The sequence below is a fragment of the Artemia franciscana genome, chromosome 10 (genome assembly GCF_032884065.1).
Source record: "Artemia franciscana chromosome 10, ASM3288406v1, whole genome shotgun sequence".
Taxonomy (NCBI): domain Eukaryota; kingdom Metazoa; phylum Arthropoda; class Branchiopoda; order Anostraca; family Artemiidae; genus Artemia; species Artemia franciscana.
The window spans coordinates 30371097-30389787 of record NC_088872.1 but is presented as its reverse complement, the minus strand read 5'-3'; the positions used below and the strand labels follow the sequence as shown (position 1 = coordinate 30389787).

Below are 18691 nucleotides of genomic sequence, written 5' to 3'. Positions count from 1 at the left end.
CAATCGCAAGTAAACTGAGTCCCAATCAGTCCTAGTTGCAAGTAGTGGCAGTGAATTTTGTAGTAGTAGTAGTAGTAGCAGTAATATTGGTCCTGAAAGTTTCAAGTCCATACTCTTAGGTGTTTTCTTAGGTTATTGCAGAAATGCCTTTTTGATAACCTGGATGCACACAGTACCTTTTGATTTAGCTCCCCTGAAGTTTCACCTTAATGCCCAGAGAACCCAAACCAGAACCAAAGAACCCAGGGTCAAAATTCCCCCTTTCCCAATGATAAATCATATATATAAAGGGCAAATTTCATGATATACAACACTTGTACCTTGGGCTGTGGGGAGCTTAACATTTCCAAACCTTATGACTATTTTTCTCAAAATTTTCGATCAGTGTTTGGGGTGAGGCATCTAAAAAGGGCAAGGAGGGGCTGAATGTCCTCCGGTGACTCTAAAACACCCCGTCAAGATGACCTGAAAGCTTCAATTTAATACCTCTCTGCCATTCGTTGTATATTGCTGATACACCCTTTTAACAACCAGTGTGCACATAGTTTGTTTTGATTTTGTTTGGAATCCCCATCAACATTTTCTGAAAGTCTTACCTTAATATCCTAAGCTGTCATCCTAAGATTGTTTTGAATAAAATTGCTATCTCAAAGTTGTTCCAGGATGTCTTTGGGTGTAGGGCAGCTAAAAAAGGCGTGAGAGGGAGGCTGATTGCCCCACGACCACTTTTTACTCTTAAAAAGAGCACCAGAAGTTTCAATTTCCAATCAAATGAACCCCTTCTGAAGCTTCTATGACCACCCCTTTAATATGAAAAAGGGCATGGGGAAAAAAATAATACATTATTTTAATAAAATATTACAGTTTTTTTTTTATTCACCTGGGATTGATCCTCCGTGATTAGTAGCTTTTTTTACTATATTAGAAGCGCTTTACTATAGGTAAAGCCGTCCTGGCCGAGTGGGTTGGTGTGCTGGATTCGGGATCCCTTGTCTGAGAGGACGCGGGTTCGAATCCCAGTGTACCCAATTCTTCAGTTTGGGACGGGGGTCAGTGGCGTGACTCTGTAAGCTTAGCCAGAGTCGACCCAGCTCTAAATGGGTACCTGGAGAAATCTGGGGAAGGTAAACAGGAAGGGTGTGCGAAAGCAAAGGATGGCTGGCCCCCAACCCCCCATTGCACTTCCTGGCTGAAGGGCCAAGAAACGGAGATCAGCACCGCCGGTACAGACTGTAAAGTCTAATGCCGTATCCTTTACCTTTTTACCTTTACTATAGGTAAAATTAGAACGTTGCCTCTGAAAGAATCTTTTCGTGTTGTTTTACTGTAACTACTAATATGTCAAATTTATGTTGTTTTTTTGTTTTTGTTTTTTTTTAGCAGTAACTTGCGTCATTCAAGGGTGATTTCCTTGAATTAAGCGTCTTAAGTGTCTCTACGAACGAAAATTTGTTTTTGCTCAAGATATGATACGTGATAATTTTATTAGACGATATGAAATAAATTCTTACCCATATATTCAGCAAAATCAAGTTTCTGTGCTAAGATGGACGTTCAATTACTACAGAGACATCACTCAAGAAACTGTTTTCTTTGCATTGGAAGGGGGCTATTGGCTCTCTTTGTCCCTCCATATATGCAATCATTAGGATACAAACAGGCAACCAAGGGACGGCTTCATTTCATCGGCTGATAGTCTATAGTGCGGTAGACAATAGCTGGAACTCTTGTCTTGAATCAACAAAAACAAAATTTTCTTCATTCACCTGGGATTGATCCTCCGTGATTAGTAGCTTCTGCACTAACTTGGCAGGGAAGTGACTGAAAAATCTAAAGTACTGGTACGGTATTCTCTTGAAATTTGGCGTTCAATGACCTATAGCCAGGCCCCCCCCCAAAAAAAATAGACCTATAAACTTTACAATCCTGGCTAGCAGGCTTCAAAGTTCCATAGTTTGAGGATGTAGATCTTCCTGGGTAAGCTTCCCCACGTTATAGTTCTAGAGTCCTAGAAGCAAAAGCTCAAGCAATACCTCAACCACGTCAGAGACGCTGCTGTATCTTTTGGTTTGATGGTAGATGCCAACAAAACAAAAATTATGGCGAACACTGAATCCATTCAACCTACGATGTGACAACCAGACGATAGAGCAATTCGTGTAGTTCAAGTATTAAGGAAATTTATTCTACAATGCTTGATCGCAAAAGTGAGAATTCAAGCACAGAATCAGTCAGGCAAGTGCGTTCGTCAGGAAACTATCTCAAATGTGGCCCTTGCCAGCAGTACCCCTAACGACTCAAGAAGAGACTATTCAAAAGCAACGTCCTCTCAACGCTTTTCTATAATTTCGAAACCTGACATTTTTGCCACGAGACTTGAAAAGTCTCGTGTTCGAAAACATGTATTTAAGACACATTCAAGATGTCCACTGGACCCAGAAAGTAACGAACGCTACTCTCCGACAAAAGACATCTCAACCACTGATAATCGAAACGATCAAATACTGGAAGGGGAGGCACCTTGGATACGTGATTTGCATACCCAAAACTCAACTACCAAATGTCTTCCTCCATTGGCAGCCACTTGATATCAGATGTCCTCTAGATGCCTCAAGAACACCCTATGACGCAGCTACCGAGCTGACCTCTCAGACTTCCATTCCTCGCTTCAACTGGAATAGGAAGATGTTTGGGTGTTAACAGCGATGAGATATAACTTACGACTCTTCTCGGATGCCCAAAGTACCTCCGGAGGAACAGGAAGGTCTTAGGTCAGGCAAGACTTCTTGGCAGTAGCTATGTGCCCACCAAAACCAAGTCAGATCCTGGATCTTTTGTATGGGAGGTAGATGAAGCTTGGAAGTGGCATACGCCATAAAAATATGCTTGGTTGTTTTCTTAGCCCAAAGCTCTTGCTCGGGGTATTGTTAGATAAATTAAGGACCCATCGTTGACCTTTAATCAATATGATTGGGAATCTTTGAATGATTATGATTCAACCAACGTGCAACGTTACAACCTTTCTGCTAATCAGTGGGTGATGGGAAATGTGGTTACTATGGGAAATGTGTGCGGTAATGTGGTTACATTTTGCCTGATTTTCAATCTGTATTATTGGAGTTGCATTATTGGTCTGTGGTTCCTTCTTCGCTCTTCAACCTCCAAAGCCCCTTAGACTACGAATATTTTAGCAGAAAGGTTGGTGTATTTTACCTTTATGTTAATTATTGGCCATCACCGTAGGATATTACAACTTTGCGTTTAACATGATTTTCTTGTACTTTTCGTCTTGTATCTTTATTCTCTGCCCCTGCTCCGTCAGTTATATGGCTTCGTTCATCGTGATAGGTCTTGCAAAGACCAATACTATTTTGATTCTCTTTACTAAATGTCTAGACTAGGAAAATAATCTATCCTTATTTGTACCAACCTGGGCGTTAATCCCTTTCGTCATAAACCATGTAATTTGTATTCTAAAATTAACTTCTTTCAAACCTAAACAATACTTTCAAACAGTCCGTGATAATGAACTGTAGTAAGGAGCGACCCGGCTCAATAGTAACCGAAACCATAAAATTCGGGATTTTTACAACAATAGTTACATCAAAAGAATCGCACTTCAATGCTGATTTTAAATATATAAGTTTCATCAAGTTTAGACTTTTCCATCAAAAGTTACGAGTCGGAGAAAATTTGCATTATTTTGAAAATAGGGGGAAACACCCCTTAAAAGTCATAGAATGTTAATGAAAATCACACCATCACATTCAGCATATCAGAGAACCCTGAAATAGAAATCTCAAGCTCCTATCTACAAAACTGTGGAATTTTGTATTTTTGCCACAAGACAGATCACGGATTCGTGTTTGTTTATTATTTTTATTCCAGGTGTGATCCTGTCGACCCAGGGGTCCTAGAATGTCGCAAGAGGGTTCATTCCAATGGAAATTAAAAGTTTTAGTGCCCTTTTTAAGTGACAGAAAAAATTGGAGGCCACCTAGGCCCCCTCCCACACTCATTTTTTCCCAAAGTCACCGAATCAAAATTCTGATATAGCCATTTATTCAGCATAGTCGAAAAGCCTAATAACTATGTCTTTGAGGACGACTTGTTCCCCCACAGTCCCCGTGGTAGGGGCTGCAAGTTACAAACTTTGACCAGTGTTTACATATTGTAATTATTATTGGGAAGTGTACAGACGCTTTCAGGGGGATTTTTTGGGTTGGGGGGAGGGGCTTATGCGGGGGGAACTCTCCGCGGAGGAATTTGTCATGGTGGAAGAAAATTTCGATGAAGGGGGGCGCAGGATTTTTTAGTTTTTTTTTTAAACAATGACAAAATAAATATTGAAATTTTTCAACTGAAAGTAAGGAGCAGCATTAAAACTTAAAACAAACAGAAATTATTACGCATATCAGGGGTTCGCCTCCTCCTAATATCTTGCTCTTTACGCTAAAGTAATTTTATTAATTTTAACTATTTATTCTACGGCCTTTGCGGGTAATTCTCAAGGAATTGGGACAAAATTTAAACTTTAGTATAAAGAGCGAGGTATTGACGAGGGGGTGAACCCCCTCATATACGTAATAAAAACATACGAATGTAGAAGTTCGTTACGTAAGTTAATTCGCAAGTTACGTATATTTTTACTAATAAAAACGTTCGTAAAAATTTAATGTCTTTTTAAATAACCAAATAATTGTTAACTAGGCCTACTCCCCCGCTCCTTTTTTCCTCAAAATCATCCGATCAGAACTGTGAGAAAGCCATTTAGCCAAAAAAAATTAATATGCAAAATTCGTTTTAATAATTCATCTGCGGAGAGCCAAAATCAAAATATGCATTTATGCAAAAACGTTCAGAAATTAAATGAGAAAACAAGTTTTTTTTAACTGAAAGTAAGAAGCGACATTAAAACTTAAAACGAACAGAAATTACTCTGTATATGAAAGGGGCTGTTCCCTCCTCAACGCCCCGCTTTTTACGCTAAAGTTTTTTAGTGAATAAAAAGTAGAGCTGAGAGAAAGATTCAAACTTTAGCGTAAATAGCGGGGCGTTGAGGATGGAACAGCCCCTTTCATATACAGAGTAATTTCTGTTCGTCTTAAGGTTTAATATCGCTCCGCAATTTCAATTAAAAAAAAAGTTTGTTTTTTTTATTTGATAGCTGATAGAACATGTCGAAATGTCTATGACAAACCTCAAAACCTACGGCTCACAGCTTAATAGTAGTCATTGTCTGACCCTGTAAGAAACTAAATCTTTTAATATTCATTTTTTTAATACTTAGAATATATTTTACGAGGTGAGTATAAGACACTCGTATGTGATAAAGTAGACATTAACACTTATTGACGAATTACTAATGCGTAGAGAGAAGTTTTATATTTTTTTATGCTGGATTTCTGTTTATTTGTGTGTGAGAGATTCAATTCGATTTTGTGTTGCTATGAACATTAACTAACTGTCAAACTAACTGTCAAATCAATAACAATCCATAGCAAGCTGTTTTACGAGAAAATGAGTGTCCATAGCCTTTCCATTATTCCAACCCAACTTTCTTTGTTGTAATTTAGCCCTCAAGTCATTTTGAATTCCTGGACGCCTGTCCCTCCCACACTATGGGACATAAAGATATTGTGGCTATTTTTCTTTTCTCTTCTAGGGTAACTTTTTAGCAAGTGCCTTTTGGTTTGCAGTCTTGTTGAACTTCAAGCATATATATTTGTATGTTGCCCCTGCATATTTTGTATTCCTCCTTGTAGCATATTGTGGAACAGAAGACTTATACAACCTTGTAAAGAGGATATTGCACCTTGGAGGAATTGTTTTGTCAGTTTTTGCAGTTTCGTTTGCCCCGTTTGCAGATCATGTCCTTCAGGTAAGCCATCATCTAATTGTATGTATAGCTGCACTTGCACACAGAGCCCCCCCCCCCCCCCCGAGATTTTTCCGGGGTCTTCTCTAGGAAAATTGGACAAAAATTACGGAAATTATACACAAAAGGGCCTTGAAAAAAAAAAACAAAAGAAATCCAATATTATTTTCAAAACCTGCAAGCGAAAACATACGCTTCTAAGACTGTGATTGTGTGAGAATTAGGATAGTCTTGATAGCCCCGAATAAATAAAAAAAACAGCATTGTATTGTTCAAAGTAAAATTGTGGGAAAGTATCAAAAGAAAAAAAAAACTAGTAATAAAAGTTCCAAAAAGGCTCTGGAAATTTTTCTCCTTGATTTATTGAACGCAAAGAGCGAAATGCTTCTCATGTGTTTTTGTTTCTTCTCCTTCATATGGAAAGAAACTTCACTGTCGTGGAAACTTGAGGGGAGATTTATTCGATTTGAAGAAGAATCGGAGGTTCCTGGAATTGATCACATGCCGAAACGAGTTCTGAAACATATTTTCCCAGGGATATCTCATATTCGAAGAAGATTGAAGAAAATTTGAAGAAGAATCCTCTGGGACCACCGGAGACTCCTGGAATTGATCACATGCCGAAACGAGTTCTGGAACATATTTCCCAGTGATATCTCATATTTGAAGAAGATGAAGAAGATTTGAAGAAGAATCCTTTGGGGCCACCGGAGGCACCTGGAATTGATCACATGCCGAAACGAGTTCTGGAACATATTTCCCATTGATATCTCATATTTGAAGAAGATTTGAAGAAGAATCCTTTGGGACTACCGGAGGCTCCTGGAATTGATCACATGCCCAAACGAGTTCTGGAACATATTTTCCCAGCGATATGCATATTCGAAGAAGATTGAAGAAGATTTGAAGAAGAATCCTTTGGGGCCACCGGAGACACCTGGAATTGATCACATGCCAAAACGAGTTCTGAAACATATTTTCCCAGTGATATCTCATGTTTGAAGAAGATTGAAGAAAATTTGAAGAAGAATCCTTTGGGACCACCGGAGGCTCCTGGAATTGATCCCATGCCGTAACGAGTTCTGAAACATATTTTCCGAATGATATCTCATATTTTGCTCTTTCTAATCAATTTGTCTTTTCAAAAAGGATTGTTTCCCTAAAGTTCTAAAGGAAAACTGTATTATAATTTTGTATAAAAATTGTAGATAAGGAAGAGAAAAGTAATTATCATCCTATTTCAGTTTCACCAGTTATTTCGGAGATTTTTAAAATCATAATACATGATAAAATTAGTAAAATTGCGGAAGAAAAAGGAATCATACCACCAAACCAATATGGATTTCGGAAAGGGCACTGTTCGGCTCCTGTTATTAACCATTTATTTGTAAAGTGAAAGAATTTCTAGATAATGATTTTTATACCTTAGCCTTATTTGATATTGCTTTTGCTTTTGATATTGTAAACCATAATCTTTTATTTAGAAAGTTAAAGAAATAAAATTTTCCACCGTGGATTGTTTTTTGGATTGAACCATATCTATCGTATCCATATATGGTTGAAAGAAAATAATAACTTGCGGAATTCTACACTACTACTGCTACTAATAACTCATCGCAGCACCAAGCCACCTGAGGCCAACACAACTACGCACGCTCCTTCTCCAGCCCAATCTGTTCAAGGCCTCCCTCTTTACATCCTCCCAGGAAGTTCTCATTTCCTTTAAATCTTTATTTATGACATCCTCCCACCCCAGACGAGGACGACCGGCTTTCCGTTTAGGCCCAGACGGTTGGCCAAAAAGGACAATCTTCGGCAATCTGTCATCCTTCATCCGCAGAACATGGCCTAGCCATGTCAATCTTTCTTTCATCATAGCCCTAAAAAGCGGGATTGAACCATATTTTGAAATACGGTCAGTCAGTCGGGTACTAGCTGGGAATTCTACAGGGGCCGATTTTATGGCCCCTTCCTTATCTTTTTATACCACAGATGTAGGAAATTTGATGAAAGATTGTTTGATAATATCGGTCGCTGATGACACGGTTTTTTTTATTATTCCGAGCTTCCTTTGTTAAAATCCGTTTTAAAATCATTAAAATCGCGTTAAATGATCCAATGAAATGTACGAGTAGTAACCGTTTAGTTGTCGGATTTTTGATAGATAGGGTTTTAAGGTGTAATCATTGAATCATTTTCATGGAAAGAACGTACAAATTCTTTATTTAAATAAATTGCAAGAGTAGCTGGTATTCTAAATAGATTGAAAAATTTCCTTCCTCAAAAGGTTTTGAGACCCCTTTATTTTATCTTGTTTATTCATTTATTCAGTATAGTTGTTATATTTTGGGCTGATTCTTTCAGCTATAATTTAATGAGAATTCAAACCGTCCAAAATCGAGCTGTAAAGTCAATTTATTTTAATAAATTTAATACTACAGAAACTTTTCTTAAATCCAAGTTACTAACAGTGAAACAAATTTGCCAGCTCCAAACTGTTGTATTCTCGCATAAATAAAATGAATGGTCCAGCACCCCCAGGACTAACACAACTTGCCATCTTTCATTTATCGACGCATTATCATGTTTATCCAAAGTCATCATCTAGACGTTTTTCTCTTATTTTGGATATTTGTCATACATTTATTTTGGATATATTGAATAATGGCAAAGAGCAATTTTTTCCATAAAACGTTTTGGAGCAAAATTATGGAACATTATTTCTCTGGAAATAAAAGAGTCTGTTTTAGTTCCATCATTTCGATATAATTTTACAAAACATATTCTTTCTACTAATGCACGTGAATACCGTTTAGCAGGATTCTCTCTTTTTTTCTGTAAAGTGCATAGTGCCCTTCGTTTAAAAATTGGTGATGTATTATGTATTGTAATGGGATGTATTTTGTGAAGTAAATCAGTGATGTATCAGTATGAATGCTCTATACGTTTTTTAGGGACTAAGGCTTAGTCCCTAGGGACCATTGATAAGTCCCTGGAGTTAAGGTATTGTTTGTGTTTTTTTTATTCAATTAAGTCTGGTCAAAGTGATTAGAGGACAGTCAGCCCCCATTTTATGTCTTTTTCACCCATTGGACACCCCATAGCCCCCTCCCAGAAATGACATAGGATCAAAACTTCCAGATAGCCAGTTTGATTAAAATGGTCGATAGTTCCGATAAATATGTCTCCTGGGATGGTATGACTCGTGCAGTCCAGGAGCAAGTGCCCTAGATTGTGAAAATTGCCTGTTGTCTACAGCCAGCTTTTATTGTGCAAATTGGCTGGCATGTTTGGTATTGGCTATCCTATTCGATCAAAGCTTTCAGGATCGTTCAAGGGACCAAGAGGGCCACATATTTTTGCTGGGAGGGGAGAGGGTGCTAGGAGCCCTTAAAATGGCTTGCAACTTTTTCTCTGATCTGTTTTAATTTTACAGCCGTAAATCCCTTGGTCAAGGAGACCTTAATGTAAAAAAAATCGATTTGGGAGCACTGGCCTCCTAAAAGTTGGGTGCAAAAGGGCCAAAGAACTTTGTTCTTCGGATCAGCTTGTAACTTTCGTCCTGATTCAAGAAAATCCAAATGCAAAATTAAAAGAATATAGTTTCCGAGCAAATAGGCCCTGAAAGCCCCCAAAATGGCCATAGTTCTTTTTTTTAACTCGACTTGTATCTTTAAATATTTAAATGCTTTGGGACTAATGCAGGAAAAAAGTTAAAAAAAGATATTGATTTGTCTGAAAATGGCGTCCAAAAAAGGGCCAAAATACTTTTTTCTGAACAGCTGGAGTATTAGAACCGTAAGTGACTGGGCCAAAAAAATACTAATGTATACAAAAATCTTAAATTGTGGTTTGCTGGCATCCCAAAAATTGAGCCTGGGATTTGGTCAAATTCGTTAACCTTAGAATTTTTTAAGTAAGGAACTTGATAAAAATTCATAAAAATATGGCTAAGTTCAATGAAATGCAAAAAAAGGGGGGGGGGAATGTGCCCCGACATTGGGTAAAAAGATTTTTTATTTTTCCAAACGGCTTGAAACTTGCTTCCGTAAGCTTTTGGACGACCAGGACCCGAATCAGCAATAAAGTTTATGCTGGAGCATGGAACTCCTAGAAATGTGGCACGAAAAGTGGCTGTTATACGACTTTTCTTTTTTTTTATAAAACTAATGTCTTTAAGGTCTTTGCGGCAAGGGGAACCCAATTCACAAAAATTGGTTCTCCCAAAATCGTGCCACCAAACTTTTTCTCACCAACCATAAATCCTTGGTCCAATTGGACATTGCAAAAAATTAGGCTAGGTGTACAGGTCCTATTAAATGGGCTGAAAGTATTTTTTTTTCTTTTTCTTTTTTTTTTTGACTTGTAACTTATCAATAAGGTATATAACCAAGGGAACCCAATGCATAAAAAAACACAGTTTAACTGAAACTGTGCCTACAAAGGGCCAAAATTTTGTTTTTCCAACTAACATGAAAACTAAATTCGTAAACCCCCTGAGCCAAGAGGAGCCTTATAGTGAAATGAACATTTAGTTAGGGGACACTGGTTCCAAAAGTTGAATGCCAAAATAGGCCCGCTGGGCATTTTCAGGGTCGTTCCCTGGACCAGGATGACTTTAAATTTTTCTGGGAGAGGAAAGGCTATATAGGTTTTCCCTAAAATGGGGCCCAAATATTTTACCCCTAACGGCTTTAAATTTACATCAGTAATTCCCTGGTTCAAAAGACCACCTCCACGCCACACATGCACTCTGAAAATAACGTCCAGCAGTGGTGAAAATAACATTTCTTTAAGGGGGTCAAGATTCTTTACGCCCGAAAACGACCCATAAATTTCATGTCTCCGGTCGCTTAAGAGTTACGTATAGAAGTTCCGAACTATGTTGAAGCAAAAATCTGGAACTTTTTATGGCTGGTTTGATTTTTGACGTCCAAAAAGGGGCCCGTAATTCATTCTATATCTGATCGAATTGAAGTTGGATGGGTTTATAGACTGGTCAAGGTAGATCTCATTAAATAGAATAATTTTGAAAAAAGCTTGGTTGTGTCGATTCGTGAGGGAAAAAAATTATTTTGTTTTCGTCTATCGGCTTGAAACTTAATGAGGATATAGGGTAGAGGAAAGTCAATGAAGACCAAATGTGCAAAAAAATAGTGTATATTATTGGTTTGTGACGTCTGGATTTCTTTTTCAAAACAACAAAAAGGAATTCCTTGTATAAATGACAGATATCCATTCATTTCAACGCATTATCAGTCATAATAAAACAGAGCTTGAACAGAATTTTTAATGAATAGATGGATTAAGATAAGTCACATTTGAGATTGGCTATAGAATGGGGTCAGGATGGCCTCAGATCCATAGAAGACCAAAAATTATGCAGATTTTCAATCACTACGATCGAAAATCCCCTCCCTATCCATCCCGAATTTCAAAGTAAAAAATTTAGTAAAAAACTATTGCTAATTGAAAATTTGACTAGATTTTTTAATTTTAGTTTTTAAGTTGAAAAGACGAGAAATACTTTTGCGAACATTTCTAGAATTAAACCGTAACAAAAGTAATTCGATTTAAAAAAATCGATGGGTGAACAGCAGAAATTAAAATTAGCAATTAAGTCAAACTTAAAACAAATGTTCATTACCATAAATAAAATCGAGGCTACCTTCCCTCCTTGATAGACCGTCTAAAGGCTAGAGTTTTGTTGTATTTTTTGTATAAATTTTTGGTTTTGTTTACTTTGGAAAAATATGGCTTTTGAATCGGTGTAAATATTGTCGATCAATATTTTTTTTCTTGTTATCAGGTATTATCACGCTTGTTCCCTTTTCAACGCGGTCTCTGCCATGCATATTGGGCCCCAAATCTTTGGGCAATTTATAATGTCCTGGATAAGGCATTAGTTACTATAGGTAAGCTTTCTCCTTTATTAATTTTTAATTGCTTTTTGCTTAACGCTTATTAGAAGGCCAGCTATTTTTCGTGAAGTTCTAGGTAAAGTAGGTTAAAAGCTACTATGCTTTGCTGAAGATTCTTTTACACTAAACTAAAACTTCTAGGCTAATAAGCCTACTCAAGTACAAAGGGCTGGTGAATCAAGAAAGATCTTTCTTTTCGTATGATTAAGAAATAAAGCCTTTTTAACTTTAGCAGAGCACAACTTTTCTTGTAGGCTCATAGCATTCATTGTATTTAATTTAATGTAACAACAGTCTATCTCTTACCCCTCTATTTCTCTCCCCTCTCTCTATCACCCTATTTCTCTCTCTCTCCCTCTCTCTCTCTCTCTCTCTCTCTCTCTCTCTCTCTCTCTCTCTCTCTCTCTCTCTCTCTCTCTCTCTCTCTCTTCTCTCTCTCTCTCTCTCTCTCTCTCTCTCTCTCTCTCTCTCTCTCTCTTCCTTTCCCTTGTTATTTCTTAGTCTCTATAACTCTTCTTTGCGATGATATATCCAGGATACATTTTTAGAACCAGGTCTTGTTGAGGCCTCATGGTATAAATAAACAAGAAAAAAAAGGAAAGTGTTATGTAGAAAAATAGTGATTTATTTCATAAAGAAAAGAATTAAAGTAATATAGCAACAGTCTTTTCCTTGACCCTCTATTTCTCTCCCTTTAGTCTTTGTCCGTCTCCCCAAACATGCCCTCCTCTCTCTCTTTGCTCCCACTCTCTCACTATCTCTCACCCTTTCTCTCTCGATCTTTAGCTTGTTGTCTGTCATTATTTACAACTCTTCTTCACGGTTGAAACGTCTTGAATAAATATCCAGGATAATGTTCCGTTGAAGCCTTACGGCATAAATGAAAAGAAAAAAGAAGAAGAAAGTGCTGAATAGAAAAATAGCAATACTATTTTTTACCTGTCTACCTCCGGTTGCTACAACTAATATAATATCATATTTGTAAGTCCTTGTTTTAGACCTGGTAATGTATTTTTGTGGGGTACTTTTGAGAAGCCATGATTTTGTATTGTAAATAATTGTAATTTTCATGGACTATATAGATCATTATAGGCAAGAAAATTGGATATATACAGATAGAATTACCTGATGTGGATGTTTTAAAAACATTTGATGTGGAAAAAACATTCTTTGGAAGTGTTGGAGATCAGTTACTACAGATCTGGAATTCCACTATCCGGCCATTATTATTTAGTGAGTGTGTTAAGTCTTTTTGTTTCTGATTTTTTGTGATATTTCTTACTATTTCTACGAAAAGTACTACCAGATTCAATCTTTTCGTCACATGTATGTATCAAATATGTTAATTTTGGAAAAATGTAGTGAAGAAAGAGCTCTTTATAGTTCGTTTCTCGAGTCCTATGGGCTCTGCGGGATTTATTAAAATAATCATCGATTTATTAATAATAATAAAAAGAATTATCATCAAAACAAACCTTTTTTTTCTTGAACATCTGGGTGTCACTTTTTTTTACGAATCTTCTTGTTCTTTATTTCAGTATTTATGTTTATGTTTTTAAGAATGTTTCCTCGATTTACTTTTGCATGTTTTGATATTCACCACGAACAGAAGCAGTGCCAAAACGTGTCTACATTGTTTTAGGTGCCGCCATAAATAAATGATTTAAAATATTGGATCAATAGCAAGTGAAGTAGTCACTAGAATTAGTCAACCCAATAACCCAAATGGGACTTTAGATATATATTATAAAGTATGACAGTCACATAGTGTATGCGAAAGACACTTCTCGTCTTCGTCCTCTGATTTAGATACGTCCTTCCCCTTTGAGTACATCATTCGTTAGATCCTCCTTTCCTAATTTTCTTGGCAAGACCATTGCTGAAATATTATTTTACCACAGCTTTTGTCTCCTTAAGAAAGGTAAAACCTCCTGGCTCAGATGACTATAATCGGAACATCTGGTGTTTAGTACCATCAAGCTAGTCCTGCACCTGAAAACTATAGTGGCTCTTTTTCAGTGCTGGGTAAACTCACTCATGTTTTCCTCCTTACGGGATTGGTACCAGAAAGCATCTAATCTTGTATGAGCTGAAAGTCTCTATAGTTGTCAGATTCTTTTGGTTCGAGGAGTTATACAGGGCTCGATAGTAAGTCTAGCAATTTTCAGCAACGCAAACCGTTCTGCACCGTATAAAATACAACATCTCCTCTTTGATTTGTATACCGAAGCAATTTATTTCTCACACACAGAAGATATTATCTTCCTGTTTAATTATTTTCTTCGCTATAGATAGCTGTTGCCAGCCTTTTTACATGTTTAATTCATATCGAGCCGGCTCTGCCACTATTTCTACTTCTACTCCTACTTTCGCTTTCCTTCAGTACCTTGGGCTTCCACGCGGTACATCAGTTCGTGCAGCATGATTCCTCACCTTCAATGCATTAAAGGAGAGCCTGAGAAAGTCGTATGGATTTCGATCTTGAGGGAAGAGTCTCTGGGAAAAGAAAACGCTTGGTCACGTTTATAACGTGATTTTCGCTCTTACTATTTTGAGCTTTGACAGCCCAAGTTTTGCACCCATATAGGAGAGCACTTAATTATAGGAGAGGCTCTAATTTTCGCAGTGAGGCTTAATAGTAACGATATGATAGTAAGATATTCTATTGGTATTTTAGAAAATTGTAAGGAAGTAGTTAGTCTGGACATGTTCTGGTTAAAGATAGGAACGGGGCTTCGATTCGGGGTTGGGATGCTGTTAAAGGGTGGGACATTTTGGGAATGTGTAAAATCGTGATAAACTATGTCTTACTGGTAATAAATGTATATGATCCCATATCACGGTTGTAGATACGTTTGATCATTGTAAGATATTTTTTGTACAGTTAACGTGTGAAAGAACTTCTGAAATAAGTCCTGTGTGCACGAACTAATCGTCAAAGTCTGTATCCGCATTCTTTTATTTTTACCTGTATTAAGATTGTGTATTATTCACAGCGATTCATCCGTGAATCGGTTCATTGTGTAAGCTTTTATTTCTTAGTGCACAGTGCGTTTTCGGGTATAGAAGGGCGCATGTCTTCTTACTCACTTTTCATGGCTTTAAACTTCTAAAATATTGTCAACTTCAAAATTGAAAATTTTGAAAAAATGTATAAAAAAAATTGGAATTTCTGTTTCGAAATAAGGATTTTTGGGATTATTTCTCAAAAATTCATGGAAGATACGATAATTTTACTTGGGCTGTCGAGGAGATAATATGAAGTTCCTTCACTATTCAAAGTTATTTGATTTCTAAGAAGCGAAGCTTCGAAGCAAGGGTTTTTTACTTAGATCAAATGTAGGGAATTTGCAGAATAAAATTCCAAAACAGAAAACCTCAAAAAAGAAATTCTGTTTCTGGAAACCAATGAGAGTTCCAGTCTTAGAAGTATTAAATCTGTCTGTCTGTCTACATTGGAAAAATTCTACCTTGTTTTGAGAAAACGTACCTCTAGGATGTCAGGAAATTATACCACGGCCTGTATATATGTGGAGGCCGCCATATTTAGATATCTTCTAAATTGTCAAAAATATAGACTATTAAATTAGCACACATTTATTGTAAATCAAATACGATAATATAAATAAGCAAAGTATATAAATAAAACAGATGTAAATACTATCTGAAAATCCCAACAAATAAACTAAATTTTACCCCCATTCGACCAAGAAAATCACACAAATGTAGAAACAAAGAGTTCAAGTTCAATAGGGTTAAAATGAAGATTCCAAGATAAAAATCTCAGACAACTAGATCATTTAACAAACATCGAGAGTTTTCATTCTATTTGGAAGCGAAAGCTCAATCGCCAAGAAAAAAAAAAATCACTTTGAAAACCTTACTCAAAATATGCAATTTCAAAGTATAAATGAAACTTTAGTATTAATTATTTTCAAGTACAGAATGTATGACAGGCTTCACACCATATGTTTTGGAGAGAAATAGCAATGAACAGGAGATATATATATATATATATATATATATATATATATATATATATATATATATATATATATATATATATATATATATATATATATAGTATAACATTATTTTATTTTCAGGTGAGGATATGCTCGTTCCTCCAAAACTAAACGTAACCAAAGCATCCATGACGGGTGGTCTGGTTCAGCAGTTTGAACACACGTTACTACCGGACATAACACCAAAGACTACATTTGTCTTAACAAGTCTTTCGATGCTGGTAAGGATTCAAGTCATCAAAATGTTGTTTTGAAACCATCTCTCTAATACATCATTTTAAAGAAATAAAAGTAGTCTGTCTATATGAGAATGATGCACTTTTGACGGTTTTGATATAGAATGGCTCCTTGCCAAAGAATGCATAATTTTTAGAACAATTATAAAATTCAAAAAAAAGATAATAGGCTACATAATAGAAATAGTAAGCTAGTGTGAAACAGCTCAAGGAACTCATTGAGATTGTTTGATGAAAGGGGCTGATCGTTTTCTGATAAGGAGAATGTAGTTTGAGACTTTTATCCATCGTTAAAATTATTTCATGGCAATGAGAAAAGTAGATATTATTTATTTTAAAAAAAAAAGACAAAAAAAATCCAATAACATGTTGAAATATTGTGTGGATCAATCGATAATTTAAATGTTAAATTGTCAAAAGATACCGGATGACAAATTTAAATTTACCTCATGTAAATTGGTTGACATACCTGTTAGCACATTGAACTCATATCACCATAACTTTAAGCCTGAAAATTTTTAGAAAGTTGACACGGATAATTTTCGCACAACACTTTTTTATAGGAGTTGCACAATATAAAAAGGATGTCAATTTCGAAAATCGAATTATTGTTTAGTTTTGAGTCCATCCACCTCGTTATTTTCCTTTTTTCATAATGAAAGAGCCGGTATGCATAATTTTTTTACCTCGTTGCATGACGACTTTAAATGAGTCGATTTTCTTTTGTTGTTCGTGCCGTTACTCCATTTCATAAGAATTACATATAGTCTTACTTCTGGGGTTTAAATGAGAATCATAGCCCACGGGTTGCTAAAAAGGTAAACTGACTGGTGGCATTTCTTATTGACCGTTTCGACTTTAAAGAACGTTGTAGACTCTTGGCTCTTCAAGTTTCCCCAAAAAAACTTTTGGCTCTAGAAACTTCCCAAAACATAAAAATTTACTGAATCCCCAAAATATGACAAAAAATGTTTTGGTCATTCCTTACTTTTAATAATGCTCACCTCTGGTTACCAAATTGTCGATCGAGTGTTAAAAATACCCCAAAACATTCTTCTTACTTAAATACTTAATAAAGACGAAATCAAGTTTGGACACCTTTGAATGTAAAAATCTTTTACATCAGAAATATATTTGTGCTAGATGATTTATATTTTGTTATCATAAGGAGCAATATTTTTTTTACAGATTTTGTTTTACAGAGTTAAATGAGTTTCAACTGAATCACTCACGTGTCGTGCAGATAGATATACACATAGAAATTGGTTTTGGAGGGGATGGGGGTAGTAGGAGACGGAATTTTTATGGGTGCAATTTTTGAAAAAGCAAAACTGTCAAAAAATAGAAACATGCAAGAAATAACAGTTAATATATCAAGATTACGGTGAGGGTGTGGGCCGTAACCCCTCTCTCATGGGTGCATGCTGCCACGGGTTTCTGTTCCATCGTGCCCGCATAGTTTCCATAAAGTCTAAATAATTGTTTATCTTTTGTAGCCCATATTGTTTGCCATTATACGGCGGCGTAATAGTCACGTCTTCCTAGAAAGTGTTGTTGCTTGCTCTCTTTCCTCGTTTTTGTTTGGCTGGCACGTCCATGAAAAAGCTATTTTGCTTCCGGTGCTACCTCTTACGTAAGTACTCATAATCCACTACTCACTAACAGTGAAAACATAGTAGCTACGACGAATGAGATTGTTGGTGCTTTAGCATGGTGCTGTTAGTTTTTCTAGGACTCTTTTTTAATATTTCTAAAAAAGTATTTCGAAAATTATTTTTAACACCGTGTTTTGTATTTGTTATAACATCAATGGTAACATTAACTGTAATTTCGATTCATTTTTTCTATCATAGTAATTTTTGCTTGACTATTTCTGCTTATTTTAGGTTTGAATGTTGATCTTTGCATGAAAGCATTTCTTTGAAAGACGTTTTTACATTTACTGATTGTTGTTAATTGACTTAGTTTTATGTAGGACTTAATTGATATTTACGAAATTGTTTAAGCTTTTCTGCTTAAGAACTAAGATATTGAATTTGAATTTAAATATTCTGTCAAAACGTTCGGCCAGTGATAGTATAGCGCGATAATTTTTTGATAGTATTTTTTACCATAAAGTCTCGGTTGGATGGGGAGGGGGATTTTCAACCTTAAGGATTAAAGATCTGCATAATTTTTGGCCTTCTGCTTCTGTAGTGTTTACTCCATCCTGAACTCCGTCCTATTGACGCCTTTGAATATAAACGTAATCCATCGTTTTATTTAATGAATCTTTTCATGATCTGTTCTATTGTAGCTGCTAGAGTGTTTAAATAAATGTTTATCTAGTTTATTGTCTAGACGTATCTGCCCCTGTTTGAATACCCTGTAAGCACAATTATTAATGCTTACACGGATAACTTACTCCCAGCAAAATTCATGGGCCGAAGTGATCCTCAGTTACATTAGCTTTCTAATAAAACTCGTCCGCCTGGGCAATTTCACGCAATGTTGTTGAATTGAGTAACTCTCCGCCAGCCCTTGTATTGCGTTACGTTCCACCCGTGCAATGTCATTGGATATCGTCAGCCTTTGGGAAGGCAAATCATCTGATCGGATGGCTTTTGATGTTTGTAATTATGTTGAAGTGAG

At 36.3% G+C, this 18691-nt stretch overlaps 1 protein-coding gene across 1 annotated transcript in view; it reads left to right on the top strand.

Annotated features, from left to right (window-relative positions):
- LOC136032051 (carboxypeptidase M-like) overlaps positions 1-18691 on the top strand; it is a 103662-nt gene that overhangs the window by 17789 nt on the left and 67182 nt on the right. The window contains exons 4-8 of the transcript XR_010618631.1: positions 5666-5881; positions 11688-11793; positions 12892-13032; positions 15906-16045; positions 17557-17693. The gene's annotated coding sequence lies outside the window, so the exon portion shown is untranslated. The remainder of the gene's footprint in view (positions 1-5665; positions 5882-11687; positions 11794-12891; positions 13033-15905; positions 16046-17556; positions 17694-18691) is intronic.